This window comes from Ornithodoros turicata, chromosome 8 (genome assembly GCF_037126465.1).
Source record: "Ornithodoros turicata isolate Travis chromosome 8, ASM3712646v1, whole genome shotgun sequence".
In the NCBI taxonomy this organism is placed as follows: domain Eukaryota; kingdom Metazoa; phylum Arthropoda; class Arachnida; order Ixodida; family Argasidae; genus Ornithodoros; species Ornithodoros turicata.
Window position 1 is genome coordinate 33,464,102 of NC_088208.1, and position 24,052 is coordinate 33,488,153.

The window sequence follows — 24,052 nt, forward strand, 5'->3', positions numbered from 1 at the left end:
TACCCTAGTATTCGCCTATATAGTTAACTGGATATTCGCTTAAAACTTGATACGCGGGCAGCGCTGGTGCAGCTGGCTGCTCCGGATGACTTAATGTGTTTGCGCACCAAGACCGTAATCACTTTCCAAATGTGGCGTAGTGGCGAACATTGAGCACGTCCTGACAGAATGTGAGCTCTACGAAACGGAGAGGCGGCAACTCTGTGCTCAGTTGAATACTGCTAGCAGACAGACATTCAACCTGGCTGTTATTATTGGCCCATGTCAGAACCACGTGCAAAGCCGTCGACGTCTTCTGATGTTCTTGGTGGTGGTGGTGCTAATGAGAGAGCCCATCGTTGTCGGCCTCACAGAGGTGAGCAACGTCACGTCTAACGTTCTGGGGGAATGTGCGTCCTGGGCCGACTTCTAAGGGAACTGTGCCGACATATGTCTGAAAGCGTCTGAGGAAAACCCAGGAATGTTCTTGGTGTTCCTCATGTCTACCGGTTTGCTCCATTAGCTGCGGTGTCCCAATGGCCATTGGTGCTTCTTACGTGTGTTCGTTCTTCTTCATCTTCCTTTTAGCGCCGCCAGGGGAGTACAGCTCAATTGTTGTGCTTGTACATGATGTGATGTGATGTGATGTGAATAAAGCAAAAAATGACTTTAACTTCATTCTCATATCTCACATCTAATGTTTCGTGTGTAATGCGGTAGGGTACTGCTCTCCAGCGGTGGATCACCCCATTAGTCACGATTTATTTGCTGTTGTTTCTTGACATATTGTGAGCGTTGAGTCTTAAAATGCGGCTCCTGCACTTACGTCTCGTTTATTCTTACTTTTATGAGTACTCATGTAGCCAGCACATGTGCGCAGCATTGGATATGCACTGCCAAACGACTTTGGTCGTAAAGTGAAGCACGCCGTCCCCGCAATCACATATGGGATATATGCAAAGCAGATTGCCATGAGGCACACACAAGTATGCCAATAATGACATTCGTGCAATAAGCCATTCACAATGATTTCCTCATGATCATATGTGTCTCGTGACGTAAAGCCAAGAATTATTGTTATACAACAATGATTTCGTTTCCTCTTATACGTTTGCTAAGAATGCGAGGCCTGACGTACCTTTGATGCTTTAGACAAAACGCATACGTTGGTAGAAAGAAATATGCACTCTGCTTTTATGACAAACCAGACAGGATATAATGGTATATAACTTTGTATAGGAGTTGTACCTCTAATATCAGGCAAAATTTCGTTGTTGAAGTGCATAGAAAAGTATCCTGTTCACTTCCCATTGCACGTGAAGGCCATACAAACAAACAAACAAACAAACAAACAAACAAAAAGAAATCTAATATATAGCTGAAGAAATTGAGACGTGGAAGCAAAAAAAAAAAAAAAATGTACGCTTCGTTAGCTTTCCTTGGGGAAGCATTTCGGAATGCGCTGTTTGCTTTGCATAATGCCCCAGGCTAAGCGGTTTATTACACCGCGATGCTGCCCGCATGCGAGGTTCAGCAACGGTTATGGCCCTTGTAAAACTCGATTTTCGGTCGTTCTACTTTAACGACATTCAGAACAGGCTACAATTTTAGATGGCCACCATCGATGGCGGGAGAAGTTTCGTGGGGAAGCCTTCGCGCGGTCTCTTACCCGAGGAAATGAAATGGAACTGCTTTTCCGGAGGGCGAAAAACACTCTGTTTCGTTTCGCCTTTTTGGTTTCGGAATCGATCGTATGACTAGGTAAATGACGGTGTGCAGTCTTACTGGCGGTAGACATGCTATTATGGAGATAGTGATTGCGTGTAGGTAGTAAAGTAGTCAGGAACGTTTAAACGTGCTTATTACTACGGAAAGGCGTTGATAGCTTATGCGGAGGTGCCTGTTATAGTGTTATAATGCTAATCATCGTAAACATCAAGGCGGAAATATGATTTCCCTCATTCCTCACAATCATGGTTGTGTAGCGTAGTCGATAGCTGAATGTTTCAAATAAATACAAGCAGAGTAGACGACATAAATAATGTATAATGTACAACAGGTTCGGTAATGGAGCAGCGAAATTCACCACCGTTCTCCTGGAGAACGTGCCTCCAAACAGTTTATTCCAAACTCAATATATTAGTCTGCATATATGTCTGTATATTAGCTGCAATTAGTCCCCAATCTACTCCTGTGTTCCTCAGAACAGAACGTACGTGTTTAACCGGACATTCGTGATGACCACCGTACTCCATTGCGTTCATTCAACGGAGTCGTTCAAACGACGCCTCACATCACATCACATCACATCACGTCTCAATTTATCGCATTACTATAGTTACAGGACGGAGTCACGCCTATGGGATACATAACCCCGCGTGCACAAGGTTCCCTAGAAACTGTTCATTTGCCAAATAATTTCCGCACTGTCTTTGACAGCTGCCATCATCGACATTCCTGTTGCGAGCGCTGTTTTGGAAACGCCACGGTCTGGTGGCACTCTGCACTCTAATTGGGTATACACCCTTCCCGACTAAGCACTGTTCCCCTTTTGCGACGAAATTTTCTCCCCAGTTGGTCATTAACTTCCTATCCGTACCCATCCTTCGTACAACGTCTCATTCCACACAGGGTACGGAATTCTTTCGAATCCAATGGCGTATTAGAGTTCTACCGTCCCTCACTGGCCATTACCTGTGTGGGTCATTTACAGGGTGCACTTTACCGTGCATGTTCCCTGGGATGGGGTTATATTGCAGCGGGCAAATTATTACGAGAGGGGTCTTAATTACATCTGAGGGAGAGAATTTGCAATATGAACTTCATGAGTTTTCCAGTCGGACAGAGACTATATACGTGCAGATCACTGTTCATTCAGGTTAGATACACTACTCCGAGACAACGTAAGGGCAACAGAGGTATCACGGGGATACATCTCCGCCAGCGGAGAATGCAGTCCGCACATTGAGAGTGAGGCATATTATTATTATTATTATTCTTTATTGATCCATCAAGGGGCCTTTAGGCCATTACGTGAGGGAGTGAGCACATATGCAACACACTGGCACTGTACATCAAACAGCAAACATACACTGATAAAACAAGCAAAAAACAAACAAAAGAAAACCAGCAGACAGAAAAAGATTATAACAAGATTATAAAAATAAATAAATAAAAATATTCTTTGCTATAAAAAAAAATATAGCAAAGAATATATCTAGATTAGAGAGCAATGGTGTGCGTGTACATGGGAGCGACAATGGTCAAGTAAACTCGGCGATTAATGCGTTGGTAAATTGGATATGATCCGTGAGTTCTGCAATATGCCGTGGGAGTTTATTCCAATCTGATCATGTTCGTTGAAAGAAGGATGCCTGGAATGATGTTGTACGTGACCGAGTTAGTAGTACCTTATGCTGATCGTCAACGCGGCAGGAAAGATAAGAAGGGGAGCGGATGTAACTACTGCGGAGCGCGGGAGAGTGATAGAACCTGTGAAATAATGACAGCCGTTGAATCATGCGACGTGTTTTAAGGTCGGTGAGCTCAGCTCGGACCTTGAGTGAGGTATACAAGAGGTATACAAGAAGATGGCGGACGTCAGGTAGACGGCAAAAATCTACTAAAAAAACTACTACTAAAAAAATCTAAAAAAAATCTACTACTAAAAAAATGTTTTATTAACGCGAATACTGTACGCGTTTATGAAAGCAAGGAAAAGTGCATTGGGCGCGTCGTCTCGTTTTTGCAACATGATCAGAGTGCAAGCAACAGTTTCGAGCCTGCCAGTGTACTACATACGTATTGGTGGTGGTGACTAGACCGGCTTTTGCCGTTGTTCGCCTTACTTATGCGGGCAGCGTCACGACTTTAGCCAAGATGAGATGAGATGACATGACAAAAGATGTAGGAATGATGACGGCCGAAAGTTAAGATGTAGGGCGGTCACTGTCAGTCCGAGCAAATAAACTTAGTCTTATATAACCTTTGGGCGACTTTAGACTCCTGGAGAAAGCAGACGATGCTGCGAGATTTTGAGTGTCTTTCCGTGAAAGAGCTTCTGGGATGTAGGACATCATCCAGCGTACAATTCCTGCAGTGTCCAAGATATTTTTCCCGCACCACACCATATGCACAGCAATGAAGCAGGGTCCGTTCGATAGTTTCGATTTGCTGACTGTGCCTGCAATCTGCAATTTGCGTTGTCCATAGAGCCAATCTTGAATAATTGCGATTTAGTGAAAGCGATTCCTGTTCGCAAGCTGAAGAACAGAGTTTGTGTACTGCGGGAAAGTGATTGGAACGAGAGATCAAGTCGACGTTGTGACTTGGAGTAACCAAGCCGCTCACAAACGTCTTTGAATTTGTGGACGGCATTGACCGGTATGGGTTATCCCGTCCTATAACTATAAGCTCTATGTTGTCGACTTCTTAAAGTTTGCTCTTCCCTTTCTTTCGTGAGCGGCTATCGAGGAATCCCGCCGTGAAAAGAGTGAGCCCCACGAGGGAGGCGAATCGAAGTTGTCGGGTATCACGCATGATTTTCACGAGGTATGGGACGCCGCATAGCTATGTTGTGTGAACAACATCTTGATATATGGACGTCCCTAACGAAACTGTGTGTTTATAAGGCCCACGGGAGTGTTTAGCAAAGTAAATGAGTTTCGATACAGCGGCGCTGGGTACCGCATAGGAGACAACGAACAAGCAAATGCTCATCAGTCCTGTTCTGTTTAGTGAACCTCTTGTGATATACAGCGCTGTAATCTCATCGTAAGTATAGAAATGGCTACGTACCAAAAATGCAGCGTGAGTCTGAAGCATCTGGAGCAAGAGGCGTCATAAAAAGAGAAAAAGAAAACAATATTTGTGGTATGCAACATTTGGAAGGCCTTCAAAATCACCCTGCACGACACTCGAGAAACAGTAGTGGTGAGGGCGAACTATTGTGAGCCAGTGGATGTTCCAGAACATGTTCTGCATTGACATTACACGTTTAGTGAGTGAGAGAGAGGGAGAGAGAAATAAGAGGCAAAATAAACTGGAAGCATCCGCCACACTATTTAATGAGCTTCGGGTACAAGCCGACGTTACAACCATAGCTATATGTTCCGGTATCTTTCATCAGTCGCGCGAGCTCAGACGGAAGAAATGTCGAGCATCATAAAAAAATCCTCGATAAGTCACACTCTCGTTCTCTTTATTACTTTGCCAAAGTCAGTCCCAAACTTAAAACCTGGAATCCCCAGCAGGCTAACGCGAGCCTCGGTCGTAAAACGACGCGCAGGGCCCGAATAAAGCGATCGGAGTTTCCTCCTCCGGAGAACATCCAGTGGTTCTTCCCTCCCGGGCTCGATAGCCAAGGCGCGCATCGAACCCTTCGGAAGCGGGTTCGCAAAAGCGATCCTGGCTTTACGAGCGCTGACAAGAGCGTAAACGAGACAACCTCGATACAGGATATTAACATCTGCCGCGTTGACTAGCTGGATTTACTGCGTTAATTAAGGCGCCGGCTGATGCCTCTTCCTTTATAAACTTGCTCTGATTTTCGGGCTCGACTGGGTTCATGAGCGCTGCAGATTGCCGAGCACGTCGGACAAAGAAAACAGGAGGAACGAATTGGAAGCGTTCTGCGGCAGGGTACGATATCATGCGCTGTATGCAAATAAGGAAGCTCAGTGGATGGACGTTATTGCATATGACAGCGGCAGTAGTGTGTTTGCGCGTGCTTTGATCGGTTGAATGCCGCTAAATACGGTCAAAGAAAACAGAAGTAATTTTAATCCTTTTTTGAAGACTAGATGCATTGCAACAACAACTTTTCGGGACTAAATGTAAAAAAAGAATGATACAAAGTCTAGGGAGTATTTGCAATGCTCGGGAGTAAATCTCAGGGTCAGGGAACAAAATTTGGAGAGTCATAGCTAATTTAGGGGACGAGAAGCTTGTGCGAATTTCCACGCGAAGTCCACCTTGAAGTCTCCGACGACGAGAAGAGTGTGCGTGCGGTGAGGCGCGAGTACATCAACGATAAAGTCGCTGAAGTTGACGCTGGAAAACTGACGTACTTTGTTGTTTTTTTTATCTCACTTTCCTCACTTTATCTCACTTTTCATTGATAGCGGTTGTAAAAACTGGCGGGATTCTCCTCCTTACTCCCAGCGCTGAGCGCATACGCGATAAGAGTTTTGTGCGGACATGCGAGTGCCGACGACGCCGACGTGATGTCGGGAAAGTCTCCACTGTACAGCTGACTCTGCAAAAATTGTGTACTTTGCTTAATGCTTGTAAGCACAAACTTGAGATTCTTAAACATTTTTTTCATAATTGGGGGTTTACGTCGCGAGACAACTGAGATCATGAGCGACGCCACAGCGATCGGTCTGGGGATTGGTTTTGCCCACCTGAGGGTTCTTTAACGTGCGATGAAAGCTCACCACACGGCACCCCGTATTTAACGTCCCTCGCGGAAGGCGGCGTGTCTAAGCAACTTGTACCCGGCCACCAAGTTGCTCGCGTCCTCGGCCGGGTATATTCTTAAATATAAAAGCAATATTATGCAAACGAATGTTTGGGAATAGAATATTTATTTCACTTGTTTACGAAATGTGCATATGTGTGTACGTGTGTTTACGAATGTTTGTATACTGTGACGTTGGTAACTTATTCCTGATCCCTAGTCTGTCAATTCGTCGCTAAAAACTTTGAAATTTGTTAAGTAAGTAACCCGTATGCGAGTAAAACTAGTAAGTAACCAACATCTCCAACATTTTTTTTTACCAACAAACTAGTAAGTAAAAAGTACAAATCCGTAATCATACAAAAGTCTTGTAGAGCACCAGCAGCAGTTTTAAAAACCCGACACAAACTCCGAAACGAGCGCCAGTACTGAGACCCTATGCGCTAGCTACGCTACAGAACCGTTCTGACTGCGAACAAAATTAGAAGCAAGGCACGTCCGCTTTGATATCATTCATGAGACGGACAAATTTTCGGCATGAGATAAAGCAGCCACATTGGCGGGGAAATACTTTTTTTTTCTTTCTTTCGTCTATCAGAATGTGTTGCGCGAGACTTGCCACTTCGAAAAACGGGCGACATTAGCACGGTGAGATAAGCAAATGCGCTCTCATGAGAACGTTTCCATGCAGTGTACGGGTCGCGCGTGCAGATATTGCACTCTAGCATGCGAACCGCGCTCTCTAATGCTTTCTCCAAGTCCGTTATCTGGTCCATGGAGTGCTGCTGGCAGGTACGCGCTCGCCGGACCCCGCAGAAAACGGAGAGCAGAAAATTAAGAAGAGAAATCTCGCAACCGCATTCCACAATCTGCTTAGCACTTCGCCACCAGTGGGTATATTGCCCCATAACTCCGATGGAATAGCTGTATCTCTGGAACGCATTTGTTTTTTTCTTCTTGATATCATCGCTAATGGGGTTTTATGGGTATTTTATTGCGTGCGTCTTACATTGCACTTTAACGGCGTTACCCACAGCAATGGCACTGTGGAAAGCAGGCTTATATCAAGGACACAGTTTCATCTGCACTGCTGTGATGCAGGATTTTCTGCCATGCAACAGCTGCAAATCACTTTAGGAAAAAAAAAAAAGCCAGATAAAAGACCATGTGCAGTGTGTGTAGAGTTAGTCGGGACTAGAGTTGGATATTTCGTTTTTTTCGCAATCCAATCCAATCCTCTGCTGTAGCGCACATCGACGTATGGGAGAAAATATTGGGGGCTCACTCCCTAGAAGATATCTGCGATTTTTTTTTTTTTTTGCGTAGAATGTACACCGGATGAGCTGCAAGTTCTGCACGAAAGCTTGTGAATATTAATATATAATGAGCCCCTTCACAATAGGGATCGAAGCCCTATGGTGTCCAGAAAGGTGAAGAGAGCCTTGAGGGCAGAGCGTTGGTGGGCTGGATGTGGCCAGGTTTTTATATAGCTCTCTCTATCATACTATCGGTACTTCGTCGTTTGACATCATAACTAACGTCGTTTCTTTTCTTTTCTTCCTTTCCTTCTCCTCTTCTTTTCTTCTTTTTCTTTTCTTTTCTTCCCCTTCTTCCTTTTTTTTTTGGAATAGCAAGTCGACCTCCGTCTGGCTTTCCTTTCTTTTTTCTTAATAAACATATCCCCCCTCCCCCTTGATCCGACAAATATGAGCAGCTACTGGGATGGATTCATTTTCTCACCAGACGCAACGGAGACGCAGCATCCATTCACACCTTTTGCGACCTTTAGCGACCATGATGTATATAGGACCGGGCTTTGTCGGGTAGGCACAGCGCAAAAGCCCACGTTTCATCTTCCCGATGCAAACATCCGTTTTCGTGCGGTCCCACGCTCACGACTGCAATGAATGCAATGTCGATCCGTAAGCACACGGTGGACATAACGGGCCATTCATCTTTACCATGATATATATGCGCATATTTCGGTGCGGTGATTCTCGTGTGACGAATGGGCGTTTCACGCAGGAGCGTTGAATAAACAGCTCAGTGACATTTGTCACACGTAAAAATGGTATGGGAAAGCAACTCTCTCTCGTCGTTGCTCGCGACAGGATTTGCTTGTATTAGCTGCTGCTCCAAGTGATATCTCTATTCCTTACGCAAAAGGGTACCTCGTCCCTCTCTCGGAACTCGAATTCCGGATTAGGATTAAAGTCATCCATTTGGCGGCATTTCAAATGTTGCGAGTGACAAAGTGAAGATGAAATACAAATAACTCAGGAAAACCGTGTTCTCCCGAGTTATTGGAATTCATTGATTCTTGGGCGTTGGAGGCTTACGTTTTTTTTTTAAATTCCTGTTAGCGCCGCGAAGCAACTGTGGCTATGAGGGGCGTACAGGCGTGGACAGATGGAGAGAGGACAGCAGGAAGGAGTGGGGGACAGCGGGGTTAGTATGCGTTTTGGGCCGACTTCAGGGGGAACTGTGCCGACATTCGTCTGGAAAGTCTGCTGGAAAACCCAGGGAAAACCTCAGAGAGCACAACCGGTGCGGGGATTCGAACCCGCGTCACCTCCCAGTCTCGTCGTGGAAAGAGGTCATCCTACCGCGAGCCGTGCTGTCTGAGGTTTTCCCTGGGCTTTCCGAAGACTTCCCAGACGAATGTCGGCACAAGTTCCCCCCGAAGTCCGCCCAGGACGCATACTAACCCCCCCCCCCCACACACACACTCCTTCCTGCTCTCCTCTCTCCATCTGTCCACATCTGTACGCCGCTCATAGTTGCTTCGCGGCGCTAACACACACACACACACACACAAAAAGATGGAGGAACGTCCACGGCGCGGTGTTATTTATTACGGGAACACCTTTCGAATGCCATGCTGTTCATTTGTTGTTCCTGTGTTAACGGAGACTGCTACACAACCTGTCTCTATACCCTTTAAAACACAACTTATACATTGCCCTGCTGGGACTCACGCCACGATTATTTCCTTAGTTCAATCTCGTGCAATCTTTCTTTCTTTCTTTTTTCTTTTTTTTATTATTGCCGACTGCATTTCTCTTCTGACCTCTCTTACTAGCAGCAGGTTTACAGTTGTATTTGTTGGGAAAAGAAAGAAAGAAAAGGAGACAGCGAGAGAGGGTATGAATGAGGAAATAGAACAACTCAGTTTAGACATCTTATTATTATTACTATTATTATTATAATTGCAGCGCGCTGTTTAGTAGTAAACTAACGTATTATACTACTCTGTTTTCAAAGCGGGTAATTGCACGTGCTTACGACGAGCCGGGCGAAAAAATGTCCTCCACAGCAGTGCGTCTCGTCGCAAACCGACCAGCACATGAACACGGATTTCCAATTACGGATATTAATTACACGAATGTGCACCTGTGAGCGGCACTTCATGCTGCGTACTCCTGAAAATGGGAAATAATGCGACTATAGCCATAATGACACGCAAAGGAGCGTATACATGTGAATCAAGTCTAGCGCAATATCACTCACGCTTTCCCTTCCTCCCTTTTGTGTTTTCACAAGCGGTTCTCATCTCCTGTACGCACACACGGAGATGGTAGCACTGTTTGGTCTAAATGGGTTTCCTAAATGGGTAGTTGTACATCACACCCATTCTTAGTGGAATAATTAGCTACAGTTGATGCCGACTGCAACACTTCCACATACTCGCAGAATGTGCTATGCGCTTGCTTCGTGCGCAGCAAATCACACGGGACTTCTAAGTCGACGTCTTCGAAAGAAGGGATACAGCGCCCTAGAAACATTGCAGTCTCGTTAAAAATACGCTAGTTGCCTCGAGGATGAAGTATGCATGTCCTACGAGCATGTATACGGTAGAACGTCTCAGTAAATGCATGGGAATACGGGCGGACGGTAATTTTCAGTGGCCAGTAAAGTTCTCGCATTTGAGGCGCGTCAAAGCGGCCTATAGACGACCTGCACCCCTACGTCATTGTTTACGTAACGCCGCCGCGCAAAGCATGCTGGTGGGCACCTATCAACCTTATCAGCCTTTTCGGCTTATCAGCCGGCACGTTTTTGCCGCTTCTTGCCCAGCACAGAAAAATATAGCCTCGAACCGGTCTTCTCGTGACGCCACATGTTTGTAAGGTTGTCTATAGACGACCTGCGCCCCTACGTCATTGATTACGTAAGGCCGCCGCGCAAAGCATGCTGGTAGGCCCTATCAACTTTATCAGCCTGTCACCTGACTCTTCTTGCTCACCACAGCAAGACGTAACCTCGAACCGGTCTTCTCATGTCTCGTCACATGATTGTAAGCAGCGTGTCGTCTATAGTCAAAGGAATAAAACATGTGTAACGAACGTGCTGAGTCCTGCACAAAAACCAGTTTCACGAATGACTATGAAACATGATAAGAATTATTCGATGAAGATATAGTTATGGACGTAGAAAGTAGATTGTCGGCATATACACTCAACAGCCATTTGAACAACTGTAGATGTTGAAGAGGAAGGGAACAGGGAAAGGAAAAGAGGAGGTTAAAATAAACACTTTGGGGGCACGTTCTCCAGGAGAACGGTCGCGGATTGCCGCTGTTCCTTTACCGAACCTGTTGTACATTATAACAAACAAAAATACAAGAGCAGATAAAGTACCATTCTAGTAGGAACCGTCCAGACCGATCCAGGTTATTCTGACAGTGCTCGCGCTGCCGAGCCTGTTCTTCATCCACCTCAATCACACCACCATCACAGTGATCATATTCACTAACTAAACTGGCTCACTGGCTAAAACTGGCTAAACTCACTGGCTAAAACATACTGACATTCCCAGTCCCTTCTAGGAATTGACACTTTCCCGCGTGCCTCCTAGCAGGATCATAGAGGAAGGAGGGACGTGAAGCTCCCCCCCCCCTCCTGAAATATCACTGCAGCCACGTCCCTTGTAAAGTTCACACGTCTTTACCTTAGGTATTTGCATTTCCAGCTGGTTTATTCCAACACCGCATGTACTATTCAAGACTTGTTGCTGGCTGTATCATACAACCGCAGTGACAGGTGCACGAGAAACCGAAGTGGAAATCAATGCGACGGGATCAATTATTCATACCACAACGCGAAGGCGAACAGCACGCTACGTGATGTCAACGCATTTCCTTGTCATGTATCTTTTTGGGACACAGAATATGTCTAAGAAGGCTGAAAACAACAACAACAACAACAGATGCTGACGATGAGATGGCTAAGAAGGCTGAAAGGAAGAAGCATGCTGGATTATTCAGTGGCACATAGCGACTGCTACCCTAATCAGCGATTCTGTCAGGACTACACTTAGAGCCAGCAATAGGGTATCGATGACATAAACTATTGTCATCCTGAGATCTCAGAAGTCCGTGGAAGCCCGTCTGAGGAAGCGCACTGCAGTACATCGGTCTACACACAAAGGGGAAAAAGATAGAGTAATTTTAGTCTTTTTGGGCGCTAGATGGATTGCCAGAACCATTAGCCTCTTTCAGGACTAAAGACACTAAATGGACTAAATGTGGAGCAATACATTGGATGCCATCCCTGTGGTAGTGAGCCACAAATAATGTGGAAACGATGAAAGATGAAAGTCACTGAAAAGGTTAGCCAGCTGTAGGGATCGAACCCACATCTTCTGGATTGCCGGTCCAGGGCTCTACCAATTGAGCTAAGCTAACACGCCTCTCCAGTGACTTTCGGGGTGCGTCATCTGAAGGGACGACAAACCAGCCACTCATGTGGAAAATTTCTTCGCTCATTGTTACGACATGTATTTGTTGTTGATTGGTGCTTTCTTTTTTTTTTGGGGGGGGGGGGGGGGGCGTCAGGAAATTAATCTACAACAACTTCCAACGTCTTCTATTCATTTTTTCTTAAGAATTAAATTTTGGTACTGTCTGGTACTCTATTAGGATTGAACTTCTGTACGTCGCTGACAGTATCTGCTCATTCCTATTTCCTGCCGCTTTCAACTTTTCTACAATTGTAGAGTAAATGGACTTTCTTCTTGTTCAAGATTGTGCTAGTTTGCATTATACAATTTCCTTTCCATGCCATAGCGAATGCGGGAGTCTTCTTGGAACGGTGCATGAAAGGTTCCCCGTATTTGAATTTGCTTTCGATTAACTCCGGAGCAGCAAATCCAAGTCGAATGTGTTGAAGTCTGGAGATGCTAAGAAGCACACTCTCTTTATTCCAGTTAAGTCTTTTCTGCCTCTTCTTCGTTTTTGATTTTTAACTTAGTAGACGCAGAAGTCGATATATTGTAGTTGCAGTAGCTGACAGAGCAGCAAAGGAAGTTCCTTTTAGCGAGCTGACTGCTCTATCAAACTCGACACAATAGCCATCTCCCATGACTTTTTCGTGCTGGTCAGTTGCACACGCTATTCATAATGTCCTTGATTGCACAACTGTTTTCTGAAAGCCAGTCTACGACATATTGCAAGGTGTCGTCGTTTCTGCTGAGTGACGTAACAACCCCAGGAAATTGTAATTGAAGAACAGCACTGGGAAACGCCACTGTCCCTGACGATTTCCATCCACTAGAACCTCTAGCAGGGCACACGCACGTCAGTGAACTAATAAGCAACAAACTTATGCGTTCATTTCGTCACGGTTTTCATTACTTACGACAATTCTCTCTCGGTCTTACAAACGCGAGACTTTCGGTGTCTGGAAGATATCATTGACGAAAGACCACGCACATCAAATAATAATCGTGCACGACGCCGTATTTCCGAGGACGTGTACCACGTTGTTCCACGGGCTGCGCAAAAATGTTCTCTACAGCAGGACCGAACGTGTCTGTAGAGGACATACAGTCCTGTCGGCGATATCGTCGGCATCGTCAGCACCTTCAGGCAGCCCTAGCCCAACCGGACAGCCGTTCCTTTGACGCGACGAACGACCTTTGGATTCTTGTTCCAGGGCCATACACCTCCTAGGCCTGCAGGCATTCGCGCAGTTTTTACAGACACCAATCTCTTGGATGTACTGTGACTTTACTGCGACTAACCATGTGAAATTTATGAAGTCTGCCCAGGAGGCACGTTCCCCCGTCATGACGTTGCCCACCTCTGTGAGGCAGACAACGGCGAGCTCTTACATTATCGTTACCACCACCACCATCACCACTACCACCATCATTTACGACACGCGACCGTCTACCGTTTTCTTTTTCATTCATTTACTCACTAATTATCACGCTACTTGCTTTATTTCATCTGTACTTGAACTGGAATATAGCAACCTCTCTTCATGAGCACCATAATCTCAATTTTATTTTTCGATGCACCAAACCAACCCAAGATGTCGTGAGGTTATCTATAGACGCCATCCTGATGACAGACATTTCACCAACTTACGTATTCGGAAAATTGCTCGGCGGAAAAAAAAAAAAAAAAGCGCGCGTCAATTATATGTGTTTTGGAAGGATGCGTAGCATGACCTTGTGCGTTTATCGCTTCACTCTGCGGAACGTGATATGAGTGCGGATCTTTCGGCGGAGGCGAGTTTTCCTGGATAGCGGGAACGATTGGAGCTAGGCACAGCATTCTCGAGGTAGAAATTCCGACATGATGCAGAATGGTGTGAGAGGTTGGTGGCTGGGACTATGAGCTTCCAGGTTCTTTAGCGCTGAGTCTTCTTATTGGTATATGATATCGTTCCCGGATATGTTTTGTGGAAGACATGCGTGAGGACCTTGCTTTCTTTTGACGACAGCGAGCTCCTTTATTTTATGGTGGCGCTTACGTCATCTTCGATGTACGTTGGCCAGAAGCTTGAGGATCTGCCTCGGTGTACCCCGCGCCGCTGAAACGCGCATGGTGGTGGCAGAAGCCCGAGAGTTACCGGTAGAGGTCTTACGTCTCAGAGAAACTGTGCGTCATTATATACACCTCGCCGCGAAACACCACCGTCACCCGTTGGTTTCGAAGCTCAAAAGGCGGAGGCAGAGCAACCTTTCTCGCTGCATATCTGCTGTAAAGCCGTTGCTACCGGTCTTTGTTGGCAGATCAATCGCCCCCAGGTCCCCTCCATGGGTCTTTTCGATACCTTCAATCTCTACCACCATTCCTGGGCTCAAGAACAAGAAGGATCACGTTGCAGCACCCGTGTTGGAACAACTTGCGCTAGACATGATGCAGTGCCGCTCCCATTCGCACACTGCAGTATTCACAGATGGGTCGACCAACTTACACTTCTCCACTGCTGCCTTTACAATTACGACTAGGTCGTCTTGCCACGCATACCGTCTCTCGCACCGCACCTCATCCACGTCTGCAGAGTTGCATGCCATTTTGTTCTTCCTCAAGCACATTCCATCCGCCGCTATCGGCAGCTGGGTGATATACTGCGACTCCAAGGCAGCTCTCCAATATATAGCGAACATGGGTATTCGTGGATCACTGGCGCCAGTGGTTGTGAAATTACCGGAAGAACTAAGCCGTCTTGAGATGAGCGGGCACTCTGCCTACTTCCAGTGGGTTCCTGCACACTGCGGCATCCGCGGCAATGAAGAGGCTGACGGGGCTGCGGCAGCTGCGTATACCACTTATCCCGATCAAGCGTGCGGATTACGCTACCCAAAGGCGACAGGCGAACCTTTCTCAATGAATTGGGTGAGGCCTCTCACACATGCGCAATGGTCCCGTGACGTTCCATCAAGAGTTCTGATGCGTGCAGTGGACCCTGACCTTTGCTTCACCATGCCCTCTCGTGTGCCTCGCCATTTTGCATCGCTGGTGCGCAGACTTCGTCTCGGGGTTGCGTCCACATCCCATTTCAAGCATGTGATCGGTCGCTCCGGCTCTATGCTCTGCTCTCGCTGTGCTGTTTTGGCAGAACCAAGCATGTGCTTCTCGACTGCCATCTGTACACCTCCCAAAGAGCAGCTTTGCGGTGTCGCCTGCAATCTATCGCGGCCGCACCATTCACATTGGCTATACCATCCTCGACCCTTGGTCTAACCAGATGGACCATCGCCAAGCTCTTGAGTGCTTCCAGATTTTTCTCCGGGTCACCGGTCTCATCTCTATACCCTATGATGTGCCTGCTTACCAGAGCTTGCTTACCTATAGTCTCACTGACTCCACTGACTATATCCCCTATTCGGAATCGTTCATCATCTCATCATCAGGACACATTTCATCCTGTCCACTGTGCCTCGGGATAGTGGGCCGCACCTCATGTGGTGAATTTCCCCATTCATCATCATTAATTTATCTGCTGTTGTTGTTCTATCCGCCGTTTTCCGACTTCTGCGGTGGCGTAAACGATTACAAAGGAAGGATTTTTGATATACTGGGTACTCATTGGCACAAATTTCATTGGGTGGAGTTCAAGCAATGGGATAGAATGCCGCCTCAGCGGCGAAACATCCCGCTATATCATCATTACTTATTTGTTGTTGTTGTTGTTGTTGTTTAAGCGCTACTTGAGCAACAGGCACTGTGCTGTGCAAAACCCCATGCTTACGTCAAACCGTGTTGCTCTAAAACATGTTTTGAGTCGCACAGGTCGCAAATGACACCATAATTTGTTTTTCAGTGGAATCTATACTTGCTTCGTGGCTTCGTTAACGTTCTTTTTTACATATCTTTTACAGTTTCTTTTACAGTTCTGCATTTACCTCGCCCGAATTAGAAATCGCCGCTTAATATATTTCGACGAGGATAAGCAGTAGCACACGCAGTAGACCTCAAACAGGACTAATTACACTTCGCGTGCTCCATGGTAATTAATATCTCGTTAGCACCACACGAATTACGTTTTTGGTGCGCGGGGTTACTAATTAGGTAGTTGCCCGTCAACGCGTCCGCTTATAGCATAAAGTTTATGTGCAACGTTAAGGAAGGAAGTTAAGGAAACTTTGGAATTGGTCATATTGTAGCGAAGATGGCTTGGAATTAGCGCAGTCGTCTATGTGTAACAATAACAACCGAAAGGTGATCATAAATACTCTTCAGCTCTTACTCTGTTTATCCCATTACGGTGCCCCAGGTCGTTTCCTCGTGTTGAAACAACCGCAGCTTCCTGAACGTTGCCTATTGCTTAAAGTTATTCCAGACATCACAAGGTCAAAAGTGTGATGTGATATGATGTGGCAGAGGAAGAAAAAAATGGGGACGTAAGTCACAACCTTCAGAGTATCGACACTGAGCCGCCATGTTGTTTCGGATGACCTCCAGCGCCATCCATTTAGCGCTCTTCAAAGTGTTGTCTTCTTCCACTGCTGAACTTCATCTTCATCTATTTCTACTGCCAAAATAGAGGTGGGACTGGAGGTCATCCGAAACAACATGGCGGCTGTTTTTGCCTCAGTGTCGTTACTCTGAAGCGTAGCTTATTTAGTGACTCTAGTCACAACGAAGTCAGGTTGGCTATTCCAGATCACTATGCCACATTTTATTGAAAAATAAAATAAAACTAAAACTAGAGAGAAAACCAAGTAGGTTGTGGAGCGGGGGGGGGAGGGGGGGGGGGGAGACAAGCATCCCGAACCAGTGGAAGCACTTGTCGCACACGAGGGCCCAGAGAGTGTCACAAAATTTCAATCAGATGCTTTCAAGGTAACGTACACCACCTTCACACGCAGTTTTTGAAGTCCCAGCGTATCCCAGAGGCAGCTCCTGGAACCTCACCTCGATGTTTCATAACGTTATTTCAGCATGCAGACGCTAACGTGGCCGTCCGCATCCTATAGACTTCTTCTCTACATAAAACATGCGCAAGAAGCAGAAACAGGGCCCATTCTTCCAGCAGCAACACCTTTACGACGTTAAGCATTCCTACGGGAGCGTCCAAATCCTTTATTTATTCGCACCAGCACTTGTTCCGCAAAAGCCTTCCTCGGCAAGGCGCATTGCAGGCGCTACGTTCCGCCTTCTTCCTCATGTAAGAAGCCATTTAGAGATTCTTTCGGAACACGGGATGCTGAGAGTGCGTGGAATATTTATACGATATCCACTGGATCAGATGCTGGTTGCTTGCGGATCATGCTGGATCCTTTACGTAAGGACCGCGTTTAATAATTCAGCGTAGAGCTCTTTCACAAGTCGGACGTCGTTTCGGAGGTTCACTCTGTGAACCTTGCACGAATAAGTGACCGAGGCTGATGCGTACATCTAGTTCTAAATGTTAAGAGACGAACGCTGAAAAACAACAACAACAATAAAAAAATGTAGGCATAAACGAGGGAATACAAACAACAAATTCGATGTATAGGAAGCGACATCACCTGTCGGATCAGTGTACGTTATGAATTATGTTGCACCAGGAAACCGCAAACGCTTTCCAATTCCGACTCCCTTCCCTATTAGCCAATGAAAGCGCAGCTGTTGAGTGGTGGAAGAGTACGCTCTATTGATGTACGACTCATAGTGTACGCGAAAATCCTTTTGAAAACGTTGTCAAATGATAAATTAGGTATAAAGCAAACGAGCTCGTGGCACATATTGACGACGAAAACCCCGAGACTTGGGGAACAAATGGTCGTCGATCAAGGAAGTCTGTAAATCCGAAATAGTAACTTTTTCTACCATCAGATGGCACTACCGTTCGTGATACGGAGTCGTAACATGTGACGCAATGTTGTTGCCTTCAACCCCTCTTCTGTCGTCACGCCGCAGGAACCTGTATCGTAAAAGGAAGAGGAAACGTAGTGTGTTCACGATTACCTAACGCACTCTAATATCAAATAAAAGCTAAATGACATCGTCTTACGTCTCGCCACTGATATAAACACAGCCAATCACGTTATGGGAATACTACGTGTGAGATTCGATCATCAAATGTGCGAAAGTGATAACGAAAAGAAGACGACCAGGGGGAGAAAATGTGTTCTGGTGTCTAAGACAATTAGCGCAGATTCATTAACGCAACCGACGTTACGAGCCATTACGAGCTGTGGTTCCTAGTTAACGTATATGCTGCGATGGATGGCTGAAATATGGCAGCCGTTGAAAAAGTCATAGAGCGGTACGAATGGGACCACGCACCTCTTGATTGCAATCCGGCCGGGTGCCCTAAACCACTTCGCTACGCTGGCACGTATGAATATTAATAGGAGTGTGCAAGGGCGTGTACTTGCAGCCGTATAAGGCTCCTGGAGGCGCCGCATCTACAAAACCACACCGGGCAGATGACCGGTGACAATTTCGCTCGAATTTCCTCATTTCTTACACCAACATTAGTGTACGTAGACATAGGTTCCTTCATTTCTTGTGTAGGCCAGTGCCTAGTCCCACTTGGGAGGCTCGGCTTTGACTTATCAAATGTGCAGCTAACAACAAACAAACGAAAGAAAAATATTAGTTTCGGTAAAGAAGTGAACGATAAGAAATACTGCTTGAATAATAGGCTTCATATAGGCTGTCTCTTATGCTGGATAGGATATCTCACTAGAACGTTGGAAGGCGTACAGAACCGTGCAACCAGGTTCATTTGTTCCGATTATTTGCCTCATACTAGTGTATCTGGGCTCAAGAACCAGGTAGGACTACACAATTTGTCGACAAGACGAAATGCATCCAGACTACGTCTCCTGCGCAAACTGTATTACCACCCGTCAAATCTTCCCCGTTTAGCTACGTAGCCGTCGTTTGCTACACCCTGCATCTCATATCTCTCCCCGTTTAGATCGCCTACTAAAGATTAAAATCCCTCATTGCCGCTCATCATCTTTTTCTGGATCATTTTCCCCCGTTCAATACCAGAGTAGAATACCCTTCCTGAAAATGTTGTCCGCACACGCGACAAAGAAGACCACAGAGCGTCTGTCATACATCTGTTATCTTGAATCATCATTTATTGTACTGTTCAGTGTGTAGTTACTGTCTTGTATTTCGTTTTTATCGTGTTGTATTTAATGTTTTGGTGTACGAATTGTGTATGAAAAGTTAATTTTTATCCCTCCGCCATGTAATGCCCGAAGGGCCCTTGACATAAAATAAATAAATAAAGAAGTATTAAAAACTTCGTCTCTAGCGGAGATATCACAGCAGACATGGTGACACAGCAGAGAGGGTGCGACAGCGACAGCGGCCCGATAGCATGTATGCTTCTAAATGCATGTAGCGAAGGCAGATGGAGTATCTGTCCGGACGTGACATGCCGACCAACCCGGCGAGCATCTATGTCTCATCCCTAGTGAAAGCTGATTTATCAATAGCCATGAGTCGTCTTTCAGACGTGATCAATAGAAGTGTCCACTCAAGCACAGCATAAGTACTGTCGTCTACACGCAGCCGATGCCATATCTGCACGCCAGCGTCCCCTAAATAAGATTCTGGTGGTCGAGCACGAGAAAAAGAAAGTTAAAACGTATAGACGCTCTTTATTTGCAGAGCTAGATCTGCTCACCATGGACTTCACCAACTTATTCCTGAAATTACTCGACACGCGTACTCAAGGCGGGTTTATAGCATGCTAATGATAGCGCAGAGATTAGAGAGAACGCATTCACCCAACGTCCATTTACTCCAGCATCCATTTAGCGAGGACAGGACATTTGGCAATAAATAAATAAATAAATGCCTTACGAAGATTAATGGTTCGGCACACTTTCACACGGGTGCAGCTGGGGTCGACCGAATTAGCACTGCCATAGAATATTATTGAGCATCGGCGCGGTCCTTGCAACCACATGTGCCGCTAATGGAAGCCCACGTGAAGGCAACCTCCAGCACGACTTGCGACGGCTGTCAGAACCGCGCACTAAAAATATTCTCGTCCTCGACGAAAAGTGCGATTAGGAAACTTTGCGCGTTAGGAGAGATTAGAGATCTTAGTGGTTCGACGGTTCGCATCAAAGTAAGAATAGCGCAGTCAGAGCAGGCTCAATTTAGCAAACGCGGCGAAATTGCACAGGCTGAATCAACAATTAGGACAAATACGACGTTCGACCCTTCGACAACCGCTGTTTTTGGACCAGGCTCAATTTGACCGCCACCACGACAGCGTGGCCTGATGGGCATTCGTGGCAACCAGCCCGGAGTCCAATGTCGTTGCGACACTGAAGTCTCTGAATAAACTGTTTCGCATGCAGGGAATATTTATTAAGTCGAGAGCATCTCAGCTCGCTCAAGAACATGCGTTCGCGTGTTGCAAGATTAAAGAATGGCCTGGGAGCTAGAATCCTAGAGAGGTTGGTCATAAAATATTACGCCTTGCGCCTCCGCATTCATGGGTTGTAGTGGATGAGGAAATTAAGCACACAAGGAAAAAAATGCGACACAAGCCTCACACAGCCTATAGTTGCATACTTCAACTACCATAATTCAATTCATAGCTGTTAGGAAATGAACCAGGTGCTACCAAAACTAAAGTATAGGGGTGTCCAGTCGGTGCGCTACGCTGAAATACAACGGTTAAAGATGCTGGGGCGGGGCCAGTCCTGTATCGGTAAGGAAGTGCCCAGGTTACTATCAAACGCTGAAACGATGAGTTGACCCAAGGACCAAGTAGCACTGTCAAACTCAAAGGACTTGCTGTAGCCTCGCCTGTGGACACATGCAAACGCCACCGCGTCGTTCGTGGACAGCGCAGTGCAGGGGAATGTGCTCGGTGTCCGCAAGCGTGCCACAGGTGGGACAATTCGGGCATGGGACAATTCGGTATCATGTACATACGAAGCGTGTTATCAGCAACATGGAGACGTAGCAGGTGGACAAGGTATGTCTACTACCGTATGGCCTACCGATACCGACACGCGTTATATCGACTGATGACATTGTTACAATATCGTTGTATTGCTATTATACAGGGTGTTTGCTCTAACGTGTCCAAAAATTTTATATAAAGCGCGCAATAAAAGAGAAACGAGAGCTACTTTTCAGCTACTTGACTAAGAAACAGGTGCTACTAGTCTAGTGAAGCAGTACCTGTTTCTTACTCAAGTAGCAGAAACGTACCACTTACTTTTATCGCTCGCTTTAAATATAATTTCCGGACACGTTAAAGCAAACACTCTGTATGTTCAACATAGCTCTTGGAGGCTGACACATACAAAAGTCCTCGATCATTACGCCTGAACAATGTGATCTTTTAATTCGCAGTGTGACGTCCGGAAATGCCACTTTGGCGATTCAGACGTGCGACCGGTTTCCACCTTTGAGGTTGCCACAGCATCAAAGACATCCAACCAAGGTAGTATTTTCATTGTGTGTTATGTGGTAGATAACCTTTCTTTTTGTTGTCATGCGACTTCGAATGTGCTTGTATCTGCCACGTGCTATTTAAGAAGCGCGCGTGGTTTTGTTGATTATATGGTTCCTCCAGGAAAAGATGTATGGTCTGCGTATGGTCTGGTCTCCGTACGGTCTGCAAACACGGTGACGACACCATGGCCCATTAGCGCGCATTCACCAGTTCTCGTAACTGATGTTCCAGGGCTCAGTTAGTTGATACGACAAGGCAATGGCAGTTGATAAAAAGGCACCAGCAGGGATTCGAACCCGCACAAAATCGAACGCCCGTCAGGGGTGTTACCTTTACCCCCCGTTTTATCGCCTCTGTCATTTTCATACCAGGCTGATACATGAGTACATGAGGACACATGAGGACATGCATGCACTCTCCGCACGTCCTCTCTTGTATCCTTCTCAGTCACCTTCACATTCACACAGGGCGTCCAGGTGGACGGTGTCTTTCACATAAATCAACCAATCAACCTTTACGCAACGTTGGAGGCAACTCGTGTTACACTTTTGTGCAAATAGTAGACCATTGATTTCTACGTATCGACATCTTCACCATATATACAGATGTAAGGTATAACAGGAACTGGCTTCTACCTCCTGGTACTACATACGTGGAATTACATAGAAATCACTTTCATCAATTCACTGTTCCCACCGCCCTAAACCTTGCAGCTTAGCTGACAGTCTCGGAAACGAGAAAAATAAAATAAAAGAGAACAATTCCGTGAAGCGAAGTCGTAAGTAATTTTAGGAGCAGCGTATTTCAATGCACGTCCTACCTTCTACGTGTAACGAGAGAGAGAGAGAGAGAGAGAAAGAGAGAGGGGAGGGGGCGAAAAGGGAGCAACCATGATGTCTCACTCTTTCGACAGATCCGATTTAATGTGCGGCCATGTTCGAATACATAATTAATGGCTGACCCGTGTAATGCACTCGCTCCTCTACGATGTAATTCACCGCCGGTAATACGAAATGGAGAGGGGAAAACAACTTAAAAAATAAAATAAAAAATAAAGAAAGAGGAAATGAGAAACCACAGTTTCCTTCATGCAGGAATTGATCGCCGTAATAGCTTGGCAACCGCGCGTGCAAGGATTTTTGTTAGAGAGTTACTATTTTTGTTTCCCCACGTTCTAATTTTGGGAATACAAATTGTATTTTTTGTTGTTGTCTGGAGAATTTTCTTGATGGCTTCGACGAAACGAAACCAGCGGATTATGGCGAGAATGTATTACTGCGAGATGGTGTAGCCACCGGCCACGCACAGATGACGTGATTAAAATGGAAATCTGGGCAAGTTTAATTATCTGTTAGTGATGTCACAGGAAAAAGGTTCTGTGTCAGTTTTCTTGGAAGTGCTGTGTTTGGTCCTTCGTTTGATCCTAGGCCACAGCGCAAGGTTCAGCTTGGTGGAACAACAACAACTTTATTGAGAGAAGATGAATGGGAAGTTTCATCATCAGGGGCCATACTCTATTCCATTGCTGGTGGTGATGTGGGGAATGAAGTAATGAGCCCCTTCACAATAAGAATCGAAGTGAAGTCCTACGGTGTCCAAAGAGGTCGAAGAGCCAATCAGTTTTGAGAGAGAAAGAGAGAGAAGGGGCGAAAGTCCAGCTGATTAAGAAAACCAAAAGTATCGAGCTAAATAAGAAGATTAATGAGCTAAATAAACCTAGTAAGCGTTTTTTTTTTCTTTTGTGAATGCACGAGTCCTGTTAGAAGCCCTGCCGTGCGTCATGCCAAGGTTATGTTGGAGTCGTGGCGTGTTGTGTCTCGCAAGAAGCTCACTTTTGGTCACATGCGTGTGAGCAGGAGATTGCATGTTGATTCTTCAGCTAGGATTTTCTGGAAGGCGTCGTGTGCTGTTTTAACACCTTTCCGCAGCCTCTCTTATAGTCGGACGTCGGTTAACTCGAATGATTTTCTGCACGCGTGCCACAGCAGTCTCCCGGTGTAGCCGGGGGACATGTGCTTTCAGTGGGAGATTGTCTTCGAAAGGATAAGCGCCCACATTCGGAACGGAAATACCACTCAAGTGTCTTCAGCGGGCTTAGAGAGAGCTTCTCGCTGCAGTTTATAGGTCCCGCGGCAGGTTATAGGTTCCACTGCGGCAGACGTTACTTGTGAGTCTTTCACAGCGTGAACGCAATGGGCGCGTTAAGTAGCTGCTTTCTTACTCCTTCTCGGGTGCTCCGAGTTTCGTGCTCCTGGAGCAGCTAGTAAACGGCATTTGGACGCCTGAACACGCTCGCCGTGCTGCCGTTTCTCCCTTCCTTTTTTTTTTCTACTCTCTCTGCTGTGCTGTCTCCCCACCGTCCGGCGTTCTCTTTCTTCGCTTTCGTGAAGAGGAGGGAAGATGTCACGTGAAGGCGCACGATACCCCTTTTTCGTGCACCCTCCAA

The 24,052-nt window shown here is 46.1% G+C and overlaps 1 protein-coding gene across 4 annotated transcripts in view; it reads left to right on the forward strand.

Moving 5' to 3' along the window:
- LOC135367054 (calcitonin gene-related peptide type 1 receptor-like) overlaps window positions 1-24,052 on the forward strand; it is a 131,940-nt gene that overhangs the window by 22,415 nt on the left and 85,473 nt on the right. For all 4 annotated transcript variants that reach the window (XM_064600140.1, XM_064600141.1, XM_064600143.1 and 1 more), the window contains exon 2: window positions 21,504-21,594. The gene's annotated coding sequence lies outside the window, so the exon portion shown is untranslated. The remainder of the gene's footprint in view (window positions 1-21,503; window positions 21,595-24,052) is intronic.